Genomic DNA, 27,355 nt, shown 5'->3' with positions numbered 1-27,355 from the left:
ACCGCACAGTCCGGCGTTCTCCACGCTGCAAGGGCGTGCTGCCTGAGCATGCGCTGCTCCGATTATTGCTTCTGCATTTTTTTTTGACCCCTGGATATAATCCACAAATATTGAATATTGAGGTTGTTTGCACCTTAACAAAATCAGACATGCATACACTTCTATGATGCAGAGTGCAAAGTAAGCCAGTGCTTATGAAAGCGCATGCATCTCTGACTTAGGTCATCTATAAGGTGCAAATTGGCCCAGCCTTCTGCCTGACTTCAGACCAACTTGGCTAACTACCTTGCTCTGATGACTGTTAAAACAAACCACTGAAGGAAGTGTTAGCAATGGATTGTGAAGGGGTAGAAACAAACTGTTCTGAGCCCCAAAGAGAAGTACCAAAAGATCTGGACACAAAAAACGAACAACACCTAACACCATCCGAAGGAGCAGAGCTTTTAATCAAGCGAGCCCCGTGGAGATGTGCTGAGATGATTCTCCAAAGTAGAACAAGGCTGGGCTGGAAGAAGAGCCATCCCTGAACCGATATGGGAGAATTAAGTCTTAAACATGACAAAATAGTACGACAGCACCAGGAAACCTCCTCAAGCGACTTGAATTCAGTGTAATAAAGAACAGGGCTGTGCACGGGCTGCTGAAACAGCCACATCCTAATGGTAGTAAATGAAGGGCACCTGGAGGAAGCATTCATGTCCACACGCGAGGAAAAGCGCTGGCAAATCTGAATCCGCTGTATCACCTGGGTGCATCCGATTCTTCCTCTGAAAAACAACAGTGCCAGGAAGGGCTTGGCCAGTGCAGCTGCTCAGAGACCTGATTGCAAATAATAACCCTCTCTGAAACAGAACAGTTGGGATAAGGCAGACAAAAACAATGCTATTATTGCTATTAGGGAGATGGTGCTGGGAGCAAGAAACATGCCATGCAAAGTCCCCTTACCAGCACTAGGTAGGTTGCACGAGGTATGGGAATAACATAAAGGGTTCCCCAAAGCCCATTCTTGACTGGAAGAAAACTCTTCTAGGAAGGTCCAGCGTAGGGCGCAGGGCTGGACACAGGCATGGGCGAACTGGGCATCTGCCCGGGGCCCAGATAGAAAGGGGGCCTGAAAATGTTTTTTTTTTTTCCATTGTCTGATTATTATTATCATTATCTCTGGCGAAGCGGGGCCTGATACTAACAGTTCACCCGGGGAGGCCAGAAGTCTAGGTACGGTGCTGATGGGGAGCAGGCCTGGGCATGTAGTGCCAGCAGGGACGTGGGGGCTAAACCGAGTTGTGGATGTAAAAGCATCAGCAGAGTGTCAGCAGTTACTGTAAGTGCTGAGGACTGAGCAACACTGGAAGCAGACGCAAGGAAGGGACCAGAAAAGAAACACAGCATGTTTTCAAAGATTAATTGAGATTTATGCAAGTGCTGTTGCATGGGGCACTATCTATAACGAACCCACAGGGAGTGGCAATTCATTTCCAAGGATTTTGCCCTGTGATTCCCATTAACACAGCAACTAAATCCCTGCACACAAAAGTCAAGCCCTGCAAGTAAACACCTATTTTTGAAAAACAGGTGCAAGAGATCATCAAGGGACAGCAAAAGGAATACACGAGATACCCAACATCATGCGCAGGTGAGAAGTGAGAATAATGTTTCAGCAGGGAATGATGAGTATGGTAAAAAAATGCAGAAGAAATAAAGGGCAGGATTTTGCACATCGTTAAGATTAATAACAGACTCTTAGAACTGCGGCATGCAAAAGGGCAGCGAGCGGACAGCAGAGACTCCAAGGAAAGAGGATTTATGGCAGGAGATCTCACTAAAATCTGGAATTACTTATTTCCCTAGATTTAAAGGAGGATCTGAAATTCATATTGGGAAATAAGTCACACAACTACCATTGCAGCACTCCTACATTCATCCCCAGGTCCTCTGGTACATCTCTGTAATATATATAACGTATCGGTTTGTAGATGGAAAGTGCCAAGTGTGTATTTATTATCACAACGTAAGGAATTAGCTTGGCACAAGCTGTCTTTCTTTCTCCCACTTTAACTCCTGACAGACAGCCCCCAGGAGTTGACTGTTTCAGCTCAGAGAACTGTCACTGCCTCAAAAATATGTAGGCAAATCTGTGAGACCAGCAAATTGGGGAGGGGCCCAAGATCAAGACGGTCTTTCCTTCAGGAAGCCCAACAAAAGTTTGGGGACTGATGACAAACTATACATATATTTCTAAAATTAGATTAACTTCCTTTTTCAACATTAAAACATTTGCATTTGAATTCAGTCAGGTCCTTGTGTTGCTGCAGCGAATTCGTCCAGCCTAACCGTCTTCTCGATGGAAACGTGGAAGATGACAACCTTGCTCAAGTGCGTCCTATGCCTCTCCACTAATTTAGGGTCAGATTCTGCTGCTTTTTTCATGTTGGGTCAGAGAGGAGGACTTGGAAGGGGTCTCCCTGATCATCACACCCAATCCCCTGCATTCACAGGTGACCAGCTCAGGTAACCCTTATTTTCTTTAGGTAGCTGAATTGATCTTGGTGGGAATACCAAGAAAGATATCAACCAACATGATGCAGTGTGGCAGCATCTGATGCTGCAATGGCAATTTTGGTCCTCCCCTCCCCTCTTTCTTGAGCTCAATGGTGCTTCTGGGATCAGAAGGAAATCATGCTTCCTACAGACACTCGATTGAGGCCAAACCAAAGGTTTGCTTAGTGTCTTGTGTCAGGATGATTCCTTCATTCCTTCCTCCACCTTTCCTTATTACCACTTATATCTCCCCTCATGCCAACTAAGTTCTGGAGCCTCAGGCAGTGTGGAGAGATATAATACAGGACAGGGGTTCTCAAACTGTGGATCGCAATCCCCCATGGGGTTGCGAGCAACTTAAAAGGAGGCTACAAGCTTCCCAGGAGGTACACATGGTGGTGTGGGGAAGCGGCGCGCAGTGGTGGCATGGGCTGGTGGATGGCGGCAGTGGCTGTCCCCTGCTGCTACCACCCAGCACTCAGGGTCATGGCATCACAAATGTTGAGAACCCCTGATATAGGCTATTCCAGGACTGGATTGATGGTCTCATAAGGTCTAATGTCTCTCCAGACAATGGGTTAAAGAGAGGCAAGACCTCATTCACTTTGCTCACCCAGACCATATGCATTTGGGACCGTGGTAGCCTATTCACAAGGGGCTCCAACATCTTGCAGATCCTTAGAGAGCTGCATGCCCTGCCATCAGCTAGCAGCTTTACTGGAACTTTTTGCCATTTGCAAAAATCAGGGGATGTCAGGCAAAAGAGCCACTGTGAGACACAGCTGCATAACCGACCTGTTCAGCAGGTCTCAGTGTGATCAATTCAGAAGCGCAACTTAGCCTCCCTGATCAAAAAGCAGCCTCTCAGCTGGAGAAAGAGCTGCGGTCGCCCTCCCCGCCAGCAACCTCCCACCAGGAGCTCTGTCGCTTCTCTTCAGAGCCAAGCTCTAAATACAAACTAATAGACAGTTTCATGTCATGGGAAAAGGTATCAGAATAATTCTGCCACCGAGGAAGCTGTCACAATGGTGACCATGAGAACTGGCTTTGGGTGCTTCCAGCCTAGGGGAGCCTGAAAGAAACAGGATGTCACCAAAGTGCGACATGCTCCTCCGCTCTCCAGTGCTTGACCAGAGCCCAGGCGAGGACTGACTGGTAACCAGTGCCTACTGGCTGCAGAAGCTGACCACGCATCACTAGCTATAACCAAGATGCAGAGAGTTTACACTGTTAGAGGAAACATCGCGGCCGAACATTGTGCTCAGATGTGCACACAGGGCTCTCTCCCATACGCTCTTTGGATGACCTTTGGCAAGCCACTTTTTATGGCTGGGCTGCTAAAGCTGAAGAAATATTTGGGCTACCTTTGTTTCTCTTCTTTATGGACATAAGTAGCTCTTGGAGCTAGGATGATCCCCTGTGTGTTTAATCAGTGCAGTGGAGCCCCAGTATCCATCAGACCTTCTCGACATGGCAGTAATACAACCATCAGCTGCAAGTACTGGCGTATTCCTCTGGTTTCCAAAGGCATGGGAGACCCGGCTGGACAGTATGCAGAAGGAAGCTATAGCGCAATACAATTTCTTTTCTCTGGCCAAAGTAGACAATTTGTCTCACTCAGTCCCTCAGCCCTCACATCCAGCACCTGTATCCAGGGGACAGTTCAGTTCATACATCTAGACCCTACGTGGTAAGAAAGCAAAACTGCCCGAGGCATCAGCCAGATCCTTCACTGATGTAAATCAGTGCAACTCCAGTGATGACACAGATACAGCTGTGTCCCAGGCTACAATTGTTCCCTGTGTTTTCTGCGTTTATGTGATGTGCTCACACTGGAAAATTTTGAGGTATAATAGGCTTTAAAGCAGGCAGTGTGCATGGCCAGGCTCAGTCTTTAATGCACACAACAGGGAAGGCTGCACTAAGCATAAAAAGAGGTACAGAACAGAGGAGAGCTGCAAGGGGACCGTGCAAGGCAGGAGGCTTGAGCAAGACAAAGCGAGAAGAGAAGACACATGAAGAAATAAGAACGGGAGAAGGAGCAGCAGCTGAGTCACGCGCCCCATTGAGGGTTGCAGGCCAGTTTGAACTGGATGCTCACCAGAAAGGTAATCAAGAGTCCTGATGGGCCTTATGCCCTTAAGTATTAAAAGACTGAGCATTTGCTTTGCTTGGATTCTCCTCCCCCCACTTCCTTCCAGGACTGAACATTGCATTTTAGTTGTGTATCTTTTGCTTTTAGAATCCATCCCAGATCCCAGAAGGAACCACATGGACACATCCTACAAGACATGATGATTATTGCCTTGAGTAAATGTCCCCATAAGGCGCATCCCCACAATCAGGAACATGCGTTCCCCAGGGACACCTAGCAGCGGCACATTGCCCAGGAAGAATAGGGGAGGCTGGCCCTAGCAGCCCTAGCAGCCAGGCTTCCCAGGGCTACAAAGGTGGCAATCTGGGTGCACGGAGCCTGGCCAGCAACCAGAGCATGGATCCGGCCAGTCAGGCTCCAGTTTTGGGCAGTGCATGCTGCCACCACATGTGCTTCCCAATTTCATCTGGTGTGGGGTTTTTTGACACCAGGATCTCTCAGTGCCAAAACCTAGCGCGCTGCAAATTAGCAGTGCAGTCAACGCCTGCATGTGCAATGCATGTGGTTGCTAAATTATCGGGTCTGCGGCACTGCAAACCACATATCCGCACTTGTCTGAACGTGCCCACATAGTCCATTAAAAAATACAGACAAAACTTCAGTGTTTTGTATTCTTTTTTCTTGTACAAATTCATATTCCTCCCTCCCCCACCCGGACCACCCTTTAAAATGATGCAGTGAAGAAACCTGAGATCCCCTGGTATCTCACGCTGAGGGTTACCTTCAGTAGACGTTGGTGAATTTTTCATGCAAAACTTTTTTCAGTGAAAAATGCAGATCTAGTGACACTAACTTTTTACGTAAATACTTATCAACGGTACCAACATTTTCATTTGGAGATGGGGGGGCGTAAAAAGTAAAGAGACCATTTTGACTATTTAAAATGAAACGATTGATTTTTTTGAAATATGGATTTTAGTTAGAAAACATGTCTAATTTAAAAATATTTTTAAATGCTTGAAATGAAAAGGTTACATTTTTGGTCAAAACCAAACATTTTAATTAACATTAAATACATTCCTCTCATTTCCAACCTGTCAGAAACCTTGGGGTTCTTTCTAAGCTATAACATTTTTTGTTTCCAAAAGGCAAGATTGTCAGAGCATCATTTTTTTTACTCAACTTGAACCTTAAACACTGCGTGCTGTTGGGGTCTCCACTGAAACCGGCTGGACTTGGTGATGTGTCCTGTCCTGCCACATTGCACGATAATTTAACAAGAGTGACACCAGGGCAGGGGATGGAAAAATGATTAGTGGAAGCTAATTAGAATTGGAAACGTGAAAGAGCTGTGTATAATATGTGAAGAAAAGCAACAAAGATTTCAACTAGCACAAGAGATGCTTCATCAAAGATTTAGCTTCTGACTAATTATAAAAGTAATTAAAATAGTTTTTGTAAGGAATCCTTATCGGGAAGGGAGAACAATAGGATATGGAGGGGGTTAGACAGATAAGAATTTAAAGCAGAGGCTCTAATCTGAAAGTGAATAGAAAATACTATTAAAATATTCCCCTAGCTCTAACCTGCTTTAGTTAATTAATACGCCCTTTCAAACCAAACTTCTACACCAGTAAGAAAAGGTTTAATTAAGAGAAAAACTGAAAACAAGTATAAAACCATTCTCTTGCTTGCAGTTACAGCTATGGGGGAAAACTGGTTGGTTTAAGCAGCTGAAAAGTATCCATTTCCTGCCACCCCACTGCAGAGAAGACATTTTGAAATGCTGAGCACATTAGGAAAAATAAAAAGAGGTTTAAACGTAAGTCTTACATACAAAAAAAATAATAGTTTTATTATGCGACTAGAACAATGGGGCCTCAGCTCATCTGTGCTGCCTAGGGGCTACTGAAGTTGAATAAAGCCATCCAGGAGAAGGACTGGAAGCTCCGGTACATGCTCCTTTTACTCAGGTAGGGAACAAAGCACTAGCTAATTTAGTTTGAACAACTGTCCTTTCCTGGCAGAGAGAAAAGCTGGAAAATGGAATAAGTCTTTTCCATTCCTGATATCTGTGTTTCACAGGGTGGGTCTACACGTGCTTTTACACATGCCTAAAGTTAATGCACATTAGCCTAATGCACATTAAGGTGATTTAGGCATGCATCTATATGTGCACGCACTAAGGCACTTAATGCAGGTGTGCAAACCGACTTGGGGTTAAAGTTAATCCCAAGTCAATGGACACACACCGCATTCACGCACATTAGAGCACCTACACATTCACTGATGCAACTTAGCTATTTGCACATAAATTTGATAAATGTTTTATGCAGGTAATAAGTTTAGGCTCGAATAGCCTAAAATTGCCATTTTTTAGGTGCATTAAAGGTGTGCACATGTAGCGACATGCCCTTAATGTACCTTAAGTTGGGCTAATGTGCATTAAATGTGCATGTGTAGACACGCCCACAGAGAATCCAGACTTCTGAGATGAGGCAATACTTTCCTGGACCATCACAGGTAAGCCAGCATTAGTCCAACGCAGAGGATATGATTTACAGGGCACACAAAGGCATGTATGAAGCCCCTGCTCCTTGGCTCCCCGCAAGATGAAAGAGCTATGGCACAAGCACAGTTCTGCAGGACGGAGCCCTGGCTTTTCACCTACAGCAGAATTACCTCCGAGACGAATTTGGCCCAGTGGCACATATAACCACATCTCCATCGCAGATGCCATTTTCAAAAATAATAGCTTATTTCCCACAGTGCTGATAATCTCTTAAAGGTTTTCTACAGTTAAAATGTGATTAAATGACTGCGGTGCACATCGAGTGCAACAGATGCTAAAGCCGGGCACATACCTGCGATGTAACACAAGGTGAAAATGTGCCTCCCCCAAAACTTAGCAGAAGGGACAAAAACAAGAGAGAAAATGAAATTAAAAAAGAGAGAGAGAGACTATTCATCTGTTCAAAGGTGCTTAATTCAGAGCACTGAAACTGAATAGAGAAGGGTAATTAAAATGGCTTTAAAATAGCACCATAGGTAAGAACAGTAGTGGAAACAGATTAGAAAGAATTGCTTGTCAGAGAAAGAGAGGGTCCCTGAAAAGTGCCACTGAAGTAAAAGGGATTGACTGCACTTCGTGGATTTATGGGCACGACACAGGATACAGGAATGGCAGGGGAGAGAGGAATCAAACCTCAAGCAATTAAATTGGTTAATGGGACATTTTCATCATCTGAGCAAACAGACAGACAGATGGACTGCATTTCCCCGTAAAAAAATGTTGGCTTTATTTTAAGAGAGAAGATCTTCACAAATCTTAAAGGGAATTAAAGGGAAGAATTATCACCAGGAGGACAGCGAGGGGAGAAATTAGTGGGCGATGAAACACGTTTATGACGAGGTGAGCTATGGGGACCTATTTTCTGTACCTATTTTCCCATATTTCACACTGCTTAAAGAGATGCCAAGAGGAGTAACAGCCGCTTTCAGGCACAGGGAGGTACTTTCATCAGGAAATGTTGGTAACCGTAAGACACAAACTGGCTTAGCAGTGGGTCACCAGATGGCACGTTCTGTTCAGAAGTGGCACAGGAAGGTATCTTTTATAACATAAAAAGGGGAACAGGCAGCTGGCCAGTTCTACAGCGTAGCTCAATAGACTTTAAGGGAGTAACACTGATTGAGGCCATGGCTCATTGCATTGGAAAAGGATTTGTCACCAACAGCATTGCGAGCATGATCAAGAGCTGTTTTCCCTTGCAAAATATTTTGGAAGTGGAAAAATAACCATGAATTTTTTTTTTTTAAAAACCTCCCCTAAATTCAGACATGTTTTCCCCCTCTTTAGCAACACACCAGTGAAAACATTTAGTAAATCCAAAAAAATCGTTGCCCAACAAGCTATAATTTTCCTTATATAGACCTGAAATTTTTCATTAAATTACCTCCCCCCACTGCACACACACACACACACAGCAGTGCCCCCCCATAGAAATGTTGATATTACTGAAAGAGCACTACTTTTTATGAAAAATCACTGATGGGAATTTTTCAACGGGCCTACTATTAATATTAGTAATGACCACATGATGAAACACCACTTTAAAGCAGCATTTTAATGCATTCTCCCTGCGATGTCCTTGAGTATGGAAATCACTGGTCAGCGCTAGAGATATTTCCATTAGAGAATATTGCCGAAGTCAGGGGAAGTACCGGAGCAGTGAAGGATCATAAGTCACAAGTGCTTTAACTTAAATAGGACAGAGTAATGGGCTGGCTTCTGCTCTCATTGAACTTAATAAGACTGAGCAGTATCACACTGGGAAATTGGATACTTTAATACCTAGACCACTGTAACAGAGTGGTCTGTCCCTTTAAGAAGGAACAATCATCCTGTTAAGAAACCCCAGGTACAAAGTATTTGGATAGGGAAGGAATGGATCCCTTGGGAGCTCAAAAAACTCCCTGAAGCTTAAGCAAAAGGAAGAGGAAGGAAGCTATGAAAGGAACAGCTTGCTGCAAGGAGGGCTCCTAGCAAAAGGGCTCCCCTCCTAGGGTGCATCCACACATGCAGGCACATGCGCTTGCAGCAGCTCAAATAGCAGCAGCACAATTTTGTGCCAGAGATTTGTGCCTCAGGACATGTGCCTGAACATGCACTTTGGTGTGGGGAAAATTGTTTCACTCAAGGCAAACTGACCCTGCCCAACTCCTCATGGATCTTCAGCTAGAGGAGCTAGAGTCTGGGGCAAACACCTGTGGTGGCCCCAGGAGTATAAAAAGCTGCCCGGGAAAGCAGGTCATGGCTAGTTGCCTGAGGCCTGGCCAGTTGGTTTATGGGGACGCTAGCCCCCTGTGCCCACTGGACTGCTAAAGCAGCCCCCAAGCCTAGAGTGCCCCCTGCACCCTCTACCCATTGCAGCAGTCTGGCAGTGGAGACTGCTGCCTGGCTGTGACCAGCTGCACACCTGCCAGACCCAGATGGGGACTGCACAGCCAGTAGAGGCATCTGCCCCTCTGGGCCAGCTGCCAGTGGGCTGTGGCTGCAGGGTTGGCCTTAGTACGGCACTACTGCCATGTGTACCCCTGCCCGGCCATCTGGGCAGCTATCGCTTGGAAGATGCTCGCAGTGTGGTGGCCTGCTTTGAACTATCAAAGCATGTCCTCCTGGCCCCAACTGGCCATGAGGTCAGTCACCTTCAGCTGGGTCCAAGGTGCCCGCTCTGAGCAGGCAGGGTCCTGCCACTGGCCTCCCTAGCAGGAATTCTGGTGTTCCCTCTTGGAAAACTGAAAAGTCCCTGATAAAAAAAAAAATCCCAAAGTCACTCTGTAAAATATGATGAAATCCATGTTTAAAACAAAAGACGACTACAGAGAGAGACAGAGACAGAGACAGAGAGACAGCAATCAGTTGGGCATGTTTTATTGCTATATCAATGGTGTTAAAGCAATTTGGACACCTAGCAGTGTCTTTATTATCATAATGAAATGAATTCTAAATACCTATATGTGTTGCTGCCCCCACAGGGTCTACAGCCCCCCCCCCCCCACAGGGGCAGCATCCCCCCAACAGGGGTGACAGCCCCCCTACCAGGGGCCAAATGGTCCTTGCAGGGGCTACCACCCCCTCCCATCAGGGCCCATGTGCCCCACCTGACCCCATCCCTCGCAGGCTCTGTCAGCCCCTTGATGACTGCCCCATCCATCCCCACCCTTCCCCCTGCTCTCCCAGACCCCCCAATGGCTGCCCCACTTGGCCCCATCTCCTGCTTGCACCCAGAGCCCCCGATGGCTGCCCACCCCCACCCTAGGCTCCAGCACTTAAAAAAAGAAAAAAAAAGAAAGCCTCTACTCACCCTAGAAGCAGGGGCTGTGGGGGCTCCAGGGCCTCCTGGCAGAGCCCCCCAGGGCAGCGGGGGGCAGCAGGGCCCAGGCTGGGGCCGCTGTGGCTGTCACCCAGCCCCACTGTGTGAGCAGGGCCCCAGTGACCTGGATGGGCAGCTAGAACTGCTGGTAAGTGCTGGGGAGAGGAAGAAGGGGAATTAAATTGTGGAGATGCTGGTGTGGGGGGGCAGGGATCAGGGGCCTTGGGGGACAGGCAGGGGGTGGGGCTGGGCAGGGAAGGGATGGGGTGCTGGGGGAGCAGGCGGGGCCACTGGAGGTCCCTCCCCCCATGGTCCCCTCCCCCCTCCGGCCCCTTACTTACCAGCACTGGAGCCCTGCTGCTGCCACACTGCCTGCTCTGCACTGGCACGCAGCACGCTTCAGCACCAGGGCAAGGGGCTGACCAGAGAGATGCTCTGGCAGCCTCAGGGCACAGTCCAGGACCGTGCTGTGCAAGTGTTTTTTGCTCCGTTTCTTTTTTTACCCCTGGATATCCAGAGGTAATTTTGCCCCTGCGCTGCAAACTTGCAGCAGGGGGAGCTTTTTTCCGTTCCCGCACATGCCTCTTGTAGAATCTCAAAGGGGTTTGAGACACTGCTAGAGGCATGTGCGGGCTCGTCTGGACGCACCCCGTGAGATTTCTTTTGGCCCATCCCATGAGGTTTATTATTGGTGGATCACCTGCCTCAAAAGTTCGAGGGCAAATGTATTGGTGTCCCTCTAGCAAAGTCAGCAAAGCTATTCCAAGGATGAATTTAGGCTTTAGAGCTTGATTCTAACAGAGGGATCCATGGGCACACGGAGGACTACTGACATGCTACTCTCCCAGCCCTCGCCCGCTGTGAGTACTTCTTTCAGGCAGCAGGAAGTGAGTACTCTTTGCTACCTGCATGTAAAGTAGCTACCACACCATGTCTGCATCTTGACTGAAGTCTCTAGCCTCCACTGAGAGATAACATGATGGAAATACATGGGAGAAACCCAAATCTTTGCATATTCAGGATCTGTTCCTACCCAACCCCCTGTCGTCAGTCAGCCACAAGCTATACCGAGTTTACTTTTAATTTCAGCCTTCCAAAATCTCATGCAAAAAGACAGGAATATATATTACAGCTCATCAAAGGGGAAATGCCTTCCCTGAGGCTTCACTCACATATAAAGTGCAGGTCACTGTAAAGAAAGCATTTCCCAATGCCAGGAAAATTCCTTGATGTGGCAAAAACTCTAAATATGCAAAGTGCTATAGTGTGGCATTTATTCGTTTGCAAATGGCTCCTGCTCTACAGATGCCTGTATCTTCCTACAGTGGAATTATTTATTAATGCCCAGTAGCTGATTAGCAAAGTTGGTTACAGCAAGGTGCTAATAACCTCAAAGTCACATATGGGACGCAAGACCTTTCCTGCCTCAGGCAGGGGGGTTGGATTGGATGACCTCTTGAGGTCCCTTCCTGCCCCACTTCTCTATGAATGATTAAACATATGTAGACACATTGAAAATGCTTCTCTATTTTCCAAAATAAGAATGAGAAGTACAGCTCCAATAAATAGAAGTCATCCTGAAGCTGAAATGCAAATCATCTGATTGCTCCAGTAGCTTTGGTCATTTAAGAATACAATATCCATGGAACTATTACACCTGTCTAACTCCCTTCTTCTAATCCTTGCCCTCCTTTCCCAACCCTTTAATGCCATTCTTTAGGCCACACCCAACTACCACAACCACGAATGACAATTTTGAAGTCCAGATTGGGAAGGTGACATGAAGTATATATTTTTCCCCCAATCTCACCTGCTAAATAATTCTCTTATATACCAGACACCTCAATCTTTTACTTTGATATGCAAAACAATTGTCAGGTTCTTACTCAGCATATAGGAGTCATCCTGGTCTACAAGCTAGAGACTCAAGAGGCCAGAGCTCTAATTTTAGGCTCAACCATTAACCTGTACTGGTTTGGGCAAATCACGCCAGTTTGGTCTATGTAAATCAGGAGTCGATCTGGCAAAAAATGCAAAGTATTCTGTGAATGTTCAAAATGTTCAATGCTTGTTCCCAGAAGTATTTGTGGGAAATGTCTGATTTCTGGTTTCAGATTTTCTCGGGGAAATATAAAAATGGAGAATGCTTGGCAGAAAACATTCATTTTAAAAATGAAAATAAAAACTTTTGAAGGAAAATCTTTACCAAAATAAAACACTATTTTTTGTCAGAATTTTTTTTATTATTATTTTTAAAGGCATACACCCATTTCCCAATCCACGCTAACTGAAAGCTTCTCAAGGGAAGTGCAGTGTTTTTGTAGGGGCTTGTTATACCTTACACTGTAACCCATATGCATGTTAATTAGCTTAGTGGACCAGTCACACCTTAAGGCAAAAAAACCTGCTCTGACTGCCCTCACCTGCACCGCTGTGACTTGCCATGAGGTGCTTGGTGAGCAGGGGCAGGACTGGGAGCTAGGGGCAGGACCAGCTCTGCTTCTGCCAGGCAGAGTGAGCTGATCCAAGCACAGACTGCCCTGAAGGAGCAAAGCTGGTCCCCAGAGGTGGCAGAAGGCAGCATGGCCACTGGGAGCTCTGGGGCTGTGATGCTCACTCTGCCTGATGTGCCCAGGGGATGAGGTACCATGCCCAGCCCTGCTGCACCCCGATGACCCCACTCACCTTAGGAACCACTGAATCCTGGGATGCTGGAAGACTTCAGCTTGAACAAGTAGTTGTCTAGAGTGGCCATACCTTAACAGAACAGAAGCAAAATTTGACAGATTAGATCTAATCCTGCCCTGTAGTGGTGTAATTTTAAGACAAATAACAAGTGATTTAAGACATTTAAAAGGCACTAATGTATAGCCAATCCAGGGTTTAAGAGCTCCAGAAGCTGCCTAAGTCTTCCATGTAAGAACGCCCATGAGATGCATGTGTGCAGTACCTACCAGAGTGGGATTTGGATCTCGGTTTCAAACTTGTAGTTATTGCTGTATTGCCTTGACCCTTTAATCATGGACCGAGGACCTATGATTCTAGGTTTTGGACAAGGCAAGTGTAGCCCAAACAGTTTATAATCCAAGACCAAAGATAATGGGCTTCACCTGTCCCCCAAAGGTAAGCGTGTGTTTTCTTCTAGGTTGGCGGATCTCCTCCAGCGGGCTTTAAACTAGGCTCGTCGGGGGGAGGGGAGTACGAGGGCAGGGGAAGCTGTGGACCACCAAACCATGTGGCACCCACAAGGACAGCCCAGCCTGAAGAAGGAGAACATTGGGAACCTGAAAGCCATGGGGAGGCCAGCACAACAGAACAGGTAAGGAACAAGAAGGTAAGAAACAATGGGCCCCATGGGACTGGGAGCAGGGGGGCAGCAAAGGCGCCAGTCGCAGGGCTCAAGTGCCTATATACTAATGCTAGGAGCATGGGGAACAAGCAGGATGAACTAGCGCTCCTGCTTGCACTAAACACCTATGACTTAGTGGGGCTAACAGAGACCTGGTGGGATTCATCCCACGACTGGGCGGTACATATTGAGGGCTATAGATTGTATAGAAAGGACAGGTCGGGGAAGAAAGGGGGGGGGGGTTGCACTTTATGTCAGTGAGCAATATACATCAACCCTCATCAAGACAGAATCCGAGGCTGAGGAAGTAGAAGGATTGTGGGTTAGGCTACATGGGGGGCAAGGAGAAAGGGATTTGGTGGTAGGGGTCTGCTACAGACCCCCACACCAAGGGGAAGAAATAGATGCGGGGCTCCTGAGGCAACTCTCGGAGACCATAAAAGCTAAAGAGGCGGTAGTCATGGGGGACCTAAACTACCCAGACATCTGCTGGGAGACGCAGACAGCAAGGTCCCATCGCTCACGCACGTTTCTAACTTGTGTACAGGACCTCCACCTGACACAGGAGGTGTATGGTCCCACTAGGGGGAATGCCGTACTGGATCTGGTATTGGCAACGGGAGATGACATGATAGGGGACCTCCAGAACGGTAGCTATCGGGGAGACATTGATCACCTTATGATAGAATTCAACATAAGGCGGTGAGTGGGTAAGGTAACTAGTAGGGTGAAAGTGCTAGACTTTAGGAAAGCTGATCTCATTGCACTCAGGCGATTAGTCAAGGAAGCACTGCAGAGTAGGAGTTTTGATGGGATGGGAGCCCAAGAAGTGTGGCTGTGCCTAAAGGAAACGATCCTTTGGGCACAAAGCAAGACGATCCCCGAGCGAGGCAAAAGAGGGAAAGGGGCCAGGAGGCTTCCATGGCTGACCAGAGAAATCCAGGGCAGCCTAAGGGCCAAAAGGGGAGCACATAAAAAGTGGAAACAAGGTGAGATCACTAAAGATGAATATACCTCCTCTGCTCGTGCTTGTAGGGAGGCAGTTAGGCGGGCCAAAGCTACCATGGAGCTGAGGATGGCAACCCAAGTAAAGGACAACAAGAAATTGTTTTTTAGATACATAGGGAGTAAAAGGAAGGCCCAGGGAGGAATAGGACCCCTGCTAAATGGGCAGAAACAATTGGTGACAGATAGAGGGGACAAGGCTGAACTCCTCAACGAGTTCTTTGCCTCAGTGTTCCTAAGCGAGGGGCACGACAAGTCTCTCACTGGGGTTGTAGAGAGGCAGCAGCAAGGCGCCAGACTTCCATGCGTAGATCCTGAGGTGGTGCAGAGTCACTTGGAAGAACTGGATGCCTTTAAGTCGGCAGGCCCGGATGGGCTCCATCCGAGGGTGCTGAAGGCACTGGCCAACGTCATTGCAGAGCCACTGGAGGGAATATTCGAATGCTCGTGGCGCACGGGCCAAGTCCCGGAGGACTGGAAAAGGGCTAACGTGGTCCCCATTTTCAAAAAGGGGAGGAAGGAGGACCCGGGCAACTATAGACCAGTCAGTCTCACCTCCATCCTTGGTAAAGTATTTGAAAAAATTATCAAGGCTCACATTTGTGAGAGCCTGGCAGGACAAATTATGCTGAGGGGAAACCAGCATGGCTTTGTGGCGGGCAGATCGTGCCTGACCAACCTAGTCTTTTTCTATGACCAGGTTACGAAACGCCTGGACACAGGAGGAGGGGTGGATGTCGTATACCTGGACTTCAGGAAGGCCTTCGATACGGTATCCCACCCCATACTGGTGAACAAATTAAGAGGCTGTGATATGGATGACTGCACAGTCCGGTGGGTGGCAAATTGGCTAGAGGGTCGCACCCAAAGAGTCGTGGTAGATGGGTCGGTCTCGACCTGGAAGGGTGTGGGCAGTGAGGTCCCGCAGGGTTCGGTCCTTGGACCGATACTCTTTAATGTCTTCATCAGTGACTTGGACGAGGGAGTGAAGTGTACTCTGTCCAAGTTTGCAGATGACACAAAGCTATGGGGAGAAGTGGACACGCCGGAGGGCAGGGAACAGCTGCAGGCAGACCTGGATAGGCTGGACAAGTGGGCAGAAAACAACAGGATGCAGTTCAACAAGGAGAAATGCAAAGTGCTGCACCTAGGGAGGAAAAATGTCCAGCACACCTACAGCCTAGGGAATGACCTGCTGGGTGGCACGGAGGTGGAAAGGGATCTTGGAGTCCTAGTGGACTCCAAGATGAACATGAGCCGGCAGTGTGACGAAGCCATCAGAAAAGCCAATGGCACTTTATCGTGCATCAGCAGATGCATGACGAATAGGTCCAGGGAGGTGATACTTCCCCTCTATAGGGCGTTGGTCAGACCGCAGTTGGAGTACTGCGTGCAATTCTGGGCGCCGCACTTCAAGAAGGATGCGGATAACCTGGAGAGGGTACAGCGAAGGGCAACTCGTATGGTCAAGGGCCTGCAGACCAAGCCCTACGAGGAGAGACTAGAGAAACTGGACCTTTTCAGCCTCCGCAAGAGAAGGTTGAGAGGCGACCTTGTGGCTGCCTATAAGTTCATCACGGGGGCACAGAAGGGAATTGGTGAGGATTTATTCACCAACGCGCCCCCGGGGGTTACAAGAAACAATGGCCACAAGCTAGCAGAGAGCAGATTTAGACTGGACATTAGGAAGAACTTCTTCACAGTTCGAGTGGCCAAGGTCTGGAGCGGGCTCCCAAGGGAGGTGGTGCTCTCCCCTACCCTGGGGGTCTTCAAGAGGAGGTTGGACGGGTATCTAGCTGGGGTCATTTAGGCCCAGCACTCTTTCCTGCTTATGCAGGGGGTCGGACTTGATGATCTATTAAGGTCCCTTCCAACCCTAACATCTATGGATCTATGAGCTGGATATAAGCAGTCAGAGGAGAGCACAAGGAAACAATAAGACCATTCAGGTCAGCAAGTTGGGCACATTGGCAGCTTAACTGTCTCGTTTTCTGTAGCCATCGTGACAAAGGCCGGTTTTAAGGAAGGGTTTGTAGGTATTTACAAAGAGCAACTCCTACCTGTGAGAAGCAGCATGGAGGAAAGCACAAAGATGCTTGCTTTAAAAATCTAACAAGTGGGTAATAGAGGTTAGTCTCAACCTTGAATACTTACTGAATGGCAGAATGATAAATAAGGCAGAGAGAGGCTGTGATGGGCTTTGAGGCCGAAGACAAGCATCTTGCATTTAATGCAAATGAGAGGGGTGGGCCTGGTCAAAGGGACAGGGAAAGAAAAGGATCTTTGCAAGACAATTCTGGATGCACATCCAAGAGGAAAAAGTGCATTAGCCAAGGCCGGAGTAAATGATGTAATGAGTACTGAGGCCTGAAAGGGCAAGCACCTGCTCAAATATTTTATCTATCCATGTAGGAAAATGGGAAAGGGCCCAGACTAGAACTGATATGCTGAAAGAATCTGCAAGACATAATTAAAAACTGGGTGCATGGACTTAGAAAAAGGCCAGAGTCAAAAATAATGAACACACAGCACAATACCCTCAATTATATGTGCAGAATACAGGGCTCCGAATTAACCATTGCCACTCAGGAAATCGACCTGGGAGTCACTGTAGACAGGTCTCTAGAAACGTTGGTTCAACGTGCAGCAGTGACTAAAAATGCCAAAAAAATGTTGGGCATGTGAAAACTGAAAACAAGTGGAGATCACCATTGTGCCACTACACACATCCAAGGTGCGCCCACATCTTGGATGACGTATGCAGTTCTGGTCTCTGCATCTCAAAAAGGATGTAGTAGATTAAACAAGGTACACAGAAGAGCAATAAATACGACCATGAGAATAGAGATGCTGTTGTACCAGGACAGACTGAACAAGCCAGGGCTCTCCAGTGTGAGAAGGAGAAGGCCAAGGATGGTTTGAGAGAGGTCTAATAAAATAAAGTTGGCAAGCTGGTCAATTGACTGGTCAAATATTGTCAAATGACTGGACATTTTTTTGACCCGTCAAAGATGCTACCAATTTTACCAAAACAAACTATATTTTTTGGTAGTTTTCTTGACAGAAATGTGTTTTTTACTGTTTTTGACACATTTATTAATAATTTGTGCTTTCTCTATGTATTATTTAGATCTATTGGCAATTTTTTAATAATTTTTTATCGCTATTTGACCAGTCAATTGACCAAACTTTATTTGATTGGTCAAATACCCAACCCCACTATAAAATCGTGAAGGGCGTGGACAAAGGGAGTGGCTAGGGAACTGCTGTGCACTGGGTCCCAGAATGCTAGAACGAGCGGACAGCCCCTGAAATGATCTGATGGCACGTTCAAAACAAACAGGAAGGAGAACTTTTTTATGCAGCACATCATTAACTTGTGAAACTCATTTCCACAGGAGGTTGTAAAGGCAGATAGCAGAGTCAGGTTCAAAAAGAAATTAGCCAAATTCATGGAAAACAGGTCCATTTGGAACAATCAAATATAACACTTGGAGATATACTGTCTAACATTCCTAAACCAATGATGGCTGATGCCAGGGATGCCTGTTCCTTTTCCACCTTACTTCTTGTCCCTACTGCCTGTAATTAAATCGAAGGACAGAAAGAGAGCTAAGTAGCCCACAGACTGGTTCCTAAAGGATTTCCGACCAAGAAAGCACAACCTCACTGGTGCAGGTTGCAATGGAACCAGAGAGAGTTTTCATGTGGTTCATGACTGCTTGGGGAAATATTGGTGAAAGTATACCCTTGCAGATGCACTTAAAGGGATATAGGGTTGGGTCCAGAGATCTGGGACCATCTCTTTACAAAATTTCCAAAAATTCTTCAAATTAAAAAAAATTGGATTGCCCAGTCTGACTCAAAAAGACCATGATTCCACGAGTAAATTAAAATGAATGGTTTGGGGTTTTTTTCCATTTGTTTTATTTACTAGTTATTTATTTATTTATTTATTTACTAATAAATAGTAATTAGCACTGGGCAAAAATCCAGAAACACTGGATTGCTCTGAAACACCAAAACCTTCCCTGTTTCATATGAATCCTTATTTTTACCATCTAACTTTTAAGCCTTAGAAATCACTGGCAGTTGTTGATGCACTTCAAACACTGCAATTAAAAACAGATTAATGCAGACTGGAGATGAGCCTTCTATCAACAAGCAGCAACCTACAAGGCAACACCACAGGTGTCCGAATGGAAATATAGTTGCAGAAGTTCATTTAAATAAATCTCTCTTCCAGGGTTGGCTGGTTATGTGCCTAGTCCCATAGTTCTTGGGACAGGGTGAGCCATATAAATGAGCAAAGTGTACACGGGCATATAAGGAGGGGTGGATGAGCATATGCACGTGGTGCAGAAATATTCACTATATTTTTGAGAAATTGTTAATGACAATTCTAAGGTTCGGCTTGGGGATTTCTTTTCGATTCTATGCAAGCATCTGGAATTGAAGTGAATCCAGTGCACCGGGGATTTTTAGTCTTAAACAGAACGTTAATATTTTCTACAATGAGGTTTTGTTGCTTGGTATTCCAGCAAAGGTCAGGTGTCCTTGAAGGGTAAAAAGAGTGTGTGAAGCAAGTGACCTTTGTTTAGTTACCCAAGCTCCAGTTCCGGCAGGTTTGATGGTCAACTTTATGCATGAGAATAATACCATTGCCTTCTGCAGGCCCATTCCCTGTGCACACATGCTTGTACAGTTCAACATTAAAAGTTTGTGAACTTCTATCCCTTGTGATTTCATTTTTTTTTAAAAGAGCTTTCCTAAAACAATAAAAGTTGCAGCATACAGTTGCATAACTAGTGCAGGGCAAGGGGGTGCTCATATGGCCAGTATAACATAAGCAGTTCCTCAGCAGACAGTGTATTCAGTCCACTGTATTTTTTTTTCCATCAAACAAAATGTCCCCTCATCCTACCCTTTCCTAACTCATTTGCTGTTATTTTTCATTGTAATCCCTTTCTAACCTTAGTGATGCCTTGGAATAGGAAAGCCAGAATCAAACTTTCAAACCCAAAAGCGTTAGGGTAGGTGGCTCTGTATAAAAGAAGGGGTGGCAAAGAGAACTGAATCAGTCACAGAATCGTACATGAGCATTTGTACACTTACTTGCACCACAGCACTAGGCACTTTTAAAAGCACCTGGCACTGTGGCATGTGCATTTGTATAAATGGCAAAATGCACATCAGTGCTAAGAAAATGGCAGCAGCATGCTTTTGAAATAAAATGCATTGAAAGTGTTTTAGTTCAAAAGCACACCACTGTGAGAGCTGATTTGGATCAGTGCCTCGACACAGTAGAACTTTCCAGCACAAGGCACGGTAAGGCAGGGGAAGTCTCGGCATGGTGAAGAGTTCTGGCATGGACAGAATTCCCGCCGAGGAAATGCAGATTTGCATTACACGATTGGCTGATGTTAAATTATTCCCACGTGGCAGCTGGCAATTGGCTCGCTAGCCATATAAGAGGTTAGGGGTGTTTCCACCCTAGTTGGAGAACTCTGTGATTCCCCCTGGAGTGGAACTCCGGCAGCTTGATCACCTGCCAACAACTCCCCATCAGCGAAGCCTTGCGACGTATCCTCCATGTTGCATGCCTGAGTTAGACCTGAGCTACCCGGTCTACAAGAGCTCCTCGATTAACGATAATTGTTGCAACTACGATTGCCTGCGCTGTATACGACTCTACAGTGTAAGTAAAGCTACCTCTGTTTTTCCAATTGATACATGTCTCCTCTGTGCCTAATTCCGCTCCGGTGATAAAGAGTACCCATCGGCCCGTCACGGGATCGCAGCCGCAACCCTAGCTAGCGTTCCCGAGGACTCCTGATCCTCGATGCCCCCTCGGCCCCCACAACCACCACAGGGGGATCACTTGATTAATCAAGTTGGCTCTGCTTGGAGCATCAGAGCAGACAAATGTGTGTGTATAAATGCACATAGAAAATGAGAGTTCAAAGTAATCCCAGGAGGACACATCTAGTCGAAACCCCTGCTCAAAGCAGGACTTGCCCCAGCTAGATCATCCCAGCCAAGGCACTGTCTAACCAGGTCTTAAAAACCTCCAAGGATGGAGACTGCACCACCTCTCTGGATAACCTGTTCTAGTGCTTCACTACCCTCCTAGTGAGAAAGTTTTTCCTAATGTCCAACAAGAGCCGTCCCTAGGGGTGTGCGGGGCCTGGGGCACATCAGCCTGTGCGGGACCTGGGAAGGGGGTGAGGAGAAGGGGGACAAGTGGCCAAAGGAACAGCCGGAGCTGGGAGAGGGGGGGTGGCAAGCAGCCAGAGCCAGGGTCATTGGATCCAGCCCCCCTGCTTTAGGCAGGATGACAACTGGGGTTGGATGACCCCAGCGAGGTGACTGTCCAGTCTCCTCTTGAAAACCTCTAGGGTAGGTGATTGCACCACCTGTGGAGGAAGTTTATTCCATAGTCTGGACACCCTGACTGTGAAGGAGTTTATCCTGGTGTTAAGCCTGAAGCAGCCTTCCAGGAGTTTGTATCCATTGGTCCTGGTCTTCCCCGGGGGTGCCCTGGTGAGCACTTGTTCACCAAGCTCCTGATGCACTCCTCTGATGTAGCAAGTCCCCTCTCAACCTTCTCTTCTTTAGGCTGAAGAGGCCCAGGTCCCTCAGCCTTTCCTCTGTCTTTCGGAGACTGTCTGTGGGCCCCCCCAAAGAGCAGCCACCCTGATTCACACCCCCCCCCTTAGGGATGGCCCTGAGTCCAACCTCAACTTCCCTTGCTGAAACTTGAAACTATTTCTCCTGGTTCTGGCATCCGTCACCACTGAGAACAGTGGCAGATGACAGAACAATCCTTGGAGAGACACTGAAGGAAACATTAAGTCAGAAGGGAAGCATTAATACTGCTATATGGGTGCTACTCGAGACAGTCACTGGATATTGTGGTGCAGCTCTTCCAAAGAGATATCCAAAAACTGGAAAGGGTTGAGCAACGATTAACGGTCCAGAGAACCTACCACCTAGGGAGAGGCTTAAATAACTCAATCTATTCAATCATTCACTGACACAGCAGCGATAGTCAGGGGCTGTAATTACATTGGCAGGGCAAAGATATCTGACATTAGGCAGCTCTTTAATTCAACAAAGACACATGAGAATGATCCAGGGGACTGGCAATTGTTGTTATAAACAAAAAGAGAGCAAGAGAAAAAGTCAAATTGATGATAAAATGTGAAGTCTTGACAATGAAGACAATTAACAATTGGAACAGGTTATTGTATGCACGAGATTCCCCAACATTTGAAAGCTTTAAAATTAAGAGCGAATGTGTGAGAAGTATATTTTAGCTCAACTATAAGTCATTGGACTTAACAGCATGTAGGAAGGAAAGAGTCTCTTCCCTGAGAAAATGACTGGGTGAAATTCTTTGATGCACGTCCAGTGGGAGGTCAGATGAAATGGGCTCATCAGCCTTTGACATCTATGAATTAGGAAGCACTGTAGGTAGCTGGCAGGATGTCCAAAGGCCAATGGACAAATATATTCGCTTGGTGGGATGCCTTTGCCAAGGTGAATTTTATCTGCCTGACTTCAGGAAGAGGTGAGTGCCCTCATCACTTAGTGCTCAAGATGGTCTTATTTTTAAATGTAGGGTATTTTTTTAATGGTCCCACTCAAAGGATGCAATATTTTCAATAAATCAAAATAAATGAATAAAATATGTTTGGCCATTCTACAGCTTTCCTTTGCTCCCTGGATATTGCTGAGAGAGCTGAAGGAAGAAGAGGCACAATGCTTTCTTCACCACTCACTTGAGGTGGAGGATGAGTATTCAAAAGGCCTGGCAGCATTACAAATTAGCCCTGCCCTACAAACTTGGTGATGGCCAGAGACAAAAAAAGGTAAAAGAAAAACCCTCAGAGAACTCCTCACCTCTCAGCAAAGATTTAATAGTAGTGTTGTAGTGAGTTCTTACATTATTACCAGGTCATCACTATCATAAAATACACCACGCTACATTTATGATGTCATCAATAACTGAACCAGTCAGAGGGAGCTAAGTAGGCTTTGGGCACAATTCTTGAATCTTCCTGCTGATGTGGCTCGGCTCGCACACTAAAGCCCATGGAAGAATGGCTTTATGAAACAGAGGCCCTTGAGGAAGGCTCAGGAGGTCTGGATCCTCCATCGTCTGTCTCACCTCCATCCTTGGCAAAGTCTTTGAAAAAATTATCAAGGCTCAAATTTGTGAGAGCCCGGCAGGACAAATTATGCCGAGGGGAAAACAGCACGGGTTCAAGGCAGGCAGATCGTGCCTGACCAATCTAGTCTGTTTTTATGATCACGTTACGAAACGCCTGGACTCAGTTGTAGGGGTGGATGTCGTATACTTAGACTTCAGGAAGGCCTTTGATACGGTATCTCACCCCATACTGGTGAACAAGTTAAGAGGCTGTGACTTGGATGACTATACAGTCCGGTGGGTGGCGAATTGGCTGGAGGGTCGCACCCAGAGAGTCATGGTGGATGGGTCGGTCTTGACCTGGAAGGGTGTGGGCAGTGGGGTCCCGCAGGGCTCAGTCCTTGGACCGATACTCTTTAATGTCTTCATCAGCGACTTGGACGACGGAGTCAAATGTACTCTGTCCAAGTTTGCAGATGACACAAAGCTATGGGGAGAAGTGGACACGCCGGAGGGCAGGGAACAGCTGCAGGCAGACCTGGATAGGTTGGACAAGTGGGCAGAAAACAACAGGATGCAGTTCAACAAGGAGAAATGCAAAGTGCTGCACCTAGGGAGGAAAAATGTCCAGCACACCTACAGCCTAGGGAATGACCTGCTGGGTGGCACAGAGGTGGAAAGGGATCTTGGAGTCCTAGTGGACTCCAAGATGAACATGAGTCGGCAGTGTGACGAAGCCATCAGAAAAGCCAATGGCACTTTATCATGCATCAGCAGATGCATGACGAATAGGTCCAAGGAGGTGATACTTCCCCTCTATAGGGCGTTGGTCAGACCGCAGTTGGAGTACTGCGTGCAATTCTGGGTGCCGCACTTCAAGAGGGATGTGAATAACCTGGAGAGGGTCCAGAGAAGGGCCACTCGTATGGTTAAGGGCCTGCAGACCAAGCCCTACGAGGAAAGACTAGAGAAACTGGACCTTTTCAGCCTCCGCAAGAGAAGGTTGAGAGGCGACCTTGTGGCTGCCTATAAGTTCATCACGGGGGCACAGAAGGGAATTGGTGAGTATTTATTCACCAAGGCGCCCCCGGGGGTTAAAAGAAATAATGGCCACAAGCTAGCAGAGAGCAGATTTAGATTGGACATTAGGAAGAACTTCACAGTTCGAGTGGCCAAGGTCTGCAACGGGCTCCCAAGGGAGGTGGTGCTCTCCCCTACCCTGGGGGTCTTCAAGAGGAGGTTGGATATGCATCTAGCTGGGGTCATCTAGACCCAGCACTCTTTCCTGCCTATGCAGGGGGTCAGACTCGATGATCTATTGAGGTCCCTTCCGACCCTAACTTCTTTGAATCTATGAATCCTATCCTCTCTCTACTACGGGCTTTCTATGTGACCTCATGTAAGTTGTATAACCTCTTTTGGGCTCTTTAGAATAGGGGTAATCATCCTTCCTTTGCTTATATTCTTCCTCTGGATTGCAAAATATATTTCTGTGCAACACCAGGCATGAGAAGACCTCAGTCCCGTTTGAAGTCTCTGGGATATACTGTAACACAGATAAATCAGTAATGATAATGCCCTGATGTCTTGCATTACTAAGACTTTGTGACAACCATCCCCATACCTTGCACAACATATGCAGTATCAAAAAGAAACTAAATCATACTCCTTAGAATGAATGAGGTATGTTTTGGCTTAGAATTCACCACTCCTTTTTATTTAGCCTTAATTGCCTTCATACCAATGCTTCAAGCTCAGGAACATACCATGTTCTTCCTGAAAGTTATAATGTGGTCCCACTGCAAAAACCATCCTTGCATTTTTCCATTCAGTAACTAACACCTTGGTAAGGTCTATAAAAGAAACTCTGACCATTAATCTAATAACTCTCGCCCTTTTTTCAATTTATCAATATTAAAGTTTCTAGCAAACCATTCCAATTATCAGTGATGGAAGTGACTTCACCCCGCTCCACCTGCAGGCTAAAGCTAATTAATGCAACATCACAGGAAACATGCAGTGATAAATGGCTCGACTTTCCCAGGCCTGGTGATGCATTGCTTTGGCTCAGTCAGAGATTCAAAGACCACTTGTGAATGTCTGCAGGCCAATCTCCATTGGACGGAGAGGAGAAAGCTGTCAGAAAGCTGAGCTATGAGTTGTGCTTAGTGGAAGAGCAATCAAAATTAGGGAGTCTGAGAAATCTGCAGGTGATGGATGTCATCAGCAATCAGGCAGGTGGCTGGCTTTTTTCTGCCAGTTTGCACGAAGTACTGGAAGTCGGCCACTTGATAGGCTGGCTTTTGAACTTTATGCCAGCCCTCAGTAACCCTGCATGTGTAAGCAGACAGAAAATTAGATGCTGGATCACCCTGGTGATGTCTCTTACTCAGGACAATAGAGGATCAGTGCGAGATGTTTCAGAAGAACGTGCATGAAAACCTGTAGGGATCAATTACAAAATAACTTGTGTCCACGTTATAAAGGTTGTTACCTAGCTTCAGGCAGACAAGGATCTGCTTATGCCTAGGGACCTACCTACACTGTGGCAAGACAGAGAGATTTTCATGGGCCACTTGCAATTTCTTAGTCTTTTTTGTCGTGAGCCCCCTGCTGCTGATTCGCCAAGATACCGCAGCACCCGTGCCCCTCACTGCTGATTGGCCAAGAGGCCAATCACTCATCTTCAGACTGCAGCATTGCATCTGGCTTCTTAAAAGCCACCTCGATGACCTACTCACGTCCCTTCCGACCCTAACATCTATGAATCTATAAAAGATGGCATCAAAACCTGTTTGCTTTTCTGACTGGCACCTGCACTGGGTCCACGTCACTAGCTCAACCTCTCAGTAGCTCTCTCTCAAAACACCTGCTCTATGGCTGCAGGGATTCCTGCACTTTCTTTGTATTTTGGTAAGCTTTTTTTTTCCCAGGCAATTCCACACAAAATCCCAGGAAATGCCATTTTTTGCAGTGGTCACTGAAACAGCAGATTTTTTTGTGGTTTCCGCAAAAATCGCCAAACCACGATTTAAGTAGGTCCCTACTTATACCTGCCTGAAAAGAATAAGGATTTAGATATTTATAATCGTACACCCAACCAAATACAGCTGTGTGGGGTCAATATCCAGAAGCAGGCCAGACCCATCTGTGAATCAATGGGTGAGGTCAAATTGTTCATGTCTCTTGATGTCAAGTATGGAACTGATTTAAAATGAGCTTGAATTCCCAAAATCACCCCTACGAAGGCTGACGCAGCTGAACTGACTGATGCAACCCCATTCCTTGGCTGTCTCCATACAAAAGGCAGATGCTTCAGGTATGTCACCCCTTCCTGCAGGAGGAGTATTATGTAGGCAATGTGGGCAGGCCTTTTACAAGCCAACCCACGTAAACCCATGGGTAGACAGAGCAGGTGGGTAATTTGCATTCCCAGGTCTTTCGAGTGAGGTTGTAGATGCATCTCTGATACAAATCTAGCCCCAGATGCTTTTTCCAGACTATTAAGAATGGAAACCATAAATCAACATTATGGGACTCATCATGGAAATACCCACCCTCCCCCACCACCACCTTTTTTTTCCAGGGATGGTAAACGTCTCTTTCTCTTTAACAATCTTTGATGAGTTGGGTTTTGTCTAGACTAGAAAAAAAAACATTCTAACCATTGTTCAACTTTTTTTGCACAGATTCTTTGGGAGCTTCCCCACATACACATATACTTCTTTTATTTTTAATCCTCACCTGTTTTTATTTTCAAACACGCCAAGCAATATCATTTTAGAGAGGCTTTATTACTTAGTCAAACAGGCAGAATTAAATTGTTTTGATTTATGTTCCATGAAATACTCTGAAATTCAAGACGGAAGTGAATTTGTTCCCTGGGTATTAAAGTGGGAACTTCCCCTTTTTTTATTTTATTTTATTTTTTTACATTTTACTTGCAGCATCCTTCAAAAACACCAATGCATCACTGTATGGGAGTGCTGTGGCTAGGAGATCGCTAGTTACTACCATAACTTGCCGGGAAGATTTATTCCAAATCCATGTTGGTTTCCCTGTAGCCACGGGAGCAAATTCTGCTTTCTTGTCAGTGGTTAAAAATGTGGGCAGGAGGTGTCTCAGGATCGTTCAAAGAAAAGTCAACTGGTTCAAATGGAGTAAGATCCAACCTGATCCTTTGCCCCAAACTGGGCACAAATTCACAATTAACTCCTTTCTTGGCAGGTGACAAAGTTTGAATAGTCCTTAATTATGCTGATGAGTTAGACTAACATGTAAAAAAAGACTGTGCTATGGAGTCCCCAGGCACAGCACCAAAAACAGAAAAGCCCATC

At 46.4% G+C, this 27,355-nt stretch overlaps 1 protein-coding gene across 8 annotated transcripts in view; it reads right to left on the bottom strand.

The window, feature by feature from the left end:
- LOC109285286 (uncharacterized) overlaps nt 1–27,355 on the bottom strand; it is a 282,747-nt gene that overhangs the window by 146,724 nt on the left and 108,668 nt on the right. For all 8 annotated transcript variants that reach the window (XR_009460339.1, XR_009460338.1, XR_009460340.1 and 5 more), the window contains exons 3-4: nt 13,195–13,266; nt 10,501–10,664 (exon numbers count right to left, since the gene is read on the bottom strand). The gene's annotated coding sequence lies outside the window, so the exon portion shown is untranslated. The remainder of the gene's footprint in view (nt 1–10,500; nt 10,665–13,194; nt 13,267–27,355) is intronic.

Source organism: Alligator mississippiensis, chromosome 2 (genome assembly GCF_030867095.1).
Source record: "Alligator mississippiensis isolate rAllMis1 chromosome 2, rAllMis1, whole genome shotgun sequence".
Classification (NCBI taxonomy): Eukaryota; Metazoa; Chordata; order Crocodylia; family Alligatoridae; genus Alligator; species Alligator mississippiensis.
This window is presented reverse-complemented; position numbering and strand designations above follow the sequence as displayed.